Here is an 831-nt window from a genome sequence, read left to right as displayed (position 1 = left end):
CCCTCGCGCGCCCGACCCACCCGCGGGCCTCGCCGACGCGGGCGAGCCGAGCAGACTCTCGGGGGCGTCCGAGGGGAGGCTCCCGGGCTCCTTCTCTTCCCGCCGCGGCCCGGGGGAAGGTGCTGGGCAGGCGAGCCCGAGACTGAGTGCCTGGTGCTGCGGCTGCTGCTGCGACGCGAAGGCGCTGGCTGCAGCCAGCCGCTGAGAGCTGGGGGGTAACCGGCGAGCGCAGAGCGCTGACAAAGCGGGCGCTACCAAGCGCGACAGGGAGGGGGGATCCATAGGACCGGAGCCCGGCGCTACCAGGTAGGGACTCCTCGAACCGGAGTGATACTGATTTGGGAGGAAGCGGATCTTAAGTTATTTATAGGGTGGGAGGCTGTGGGAGGTCCAAAGTAACAAGGATCCCTTGAGGCGGTTTTAAAGGAATGAGCCTCCCCTTCCGCTGGCTGCAGTGGAAACGCCCACAGGCTGGGAGACCCAAGACTGCTCCAGGGCTGTGGCCCTGGAGACACGTGGGTGTCCGAGTGGAAGACAGCATCCGTGTGTGCGTGTGAGTGGACGTGTGAATCCGGCAAAGGGTGTCCGCCCCCGACGCCGTCGGCGGGACATGTTGCGTTCAACGAAATTAAGCGCGATAAAGCCCCCACAGTGTGCGAGGGCTATGCTGAGGAAGACAACGTCCCTTTCCTCAAGAATGTTATCCTCAGGCAAAGGGGGCCGAAGGTGGCAAGAGAAATCAGACCTAAAGCTTTACAAGGTAGATTAAGATCAGTGCCACAAGTTTTCGCAAGTTTGGCGATAGAGGTCATAACAGGCCTGCGGTTTCTA

This window comes from Neophocaena asiaeorientalis, unplaced genomic scaffold, assembly GCF_003031525.2.
Source record: "Neophocaena asiaeorientalis asiaeorientalis breed wild unplaced genomic scaffold, Neophocaena_asiaeorientalis_V1.1 scaffold65, whole genome shotgun sequence".
NCBI lineage: Eukaryota > Metazoa > Chordata > Mammalia > Artiodactyla > Phocoenidae > Neophocaena > Neophocaena asiaeorientalis.
The sequence above is the reverse complement of the archived record's forward strand: the minus strand, read 5'-3'. Positions refer to the sequence as shown.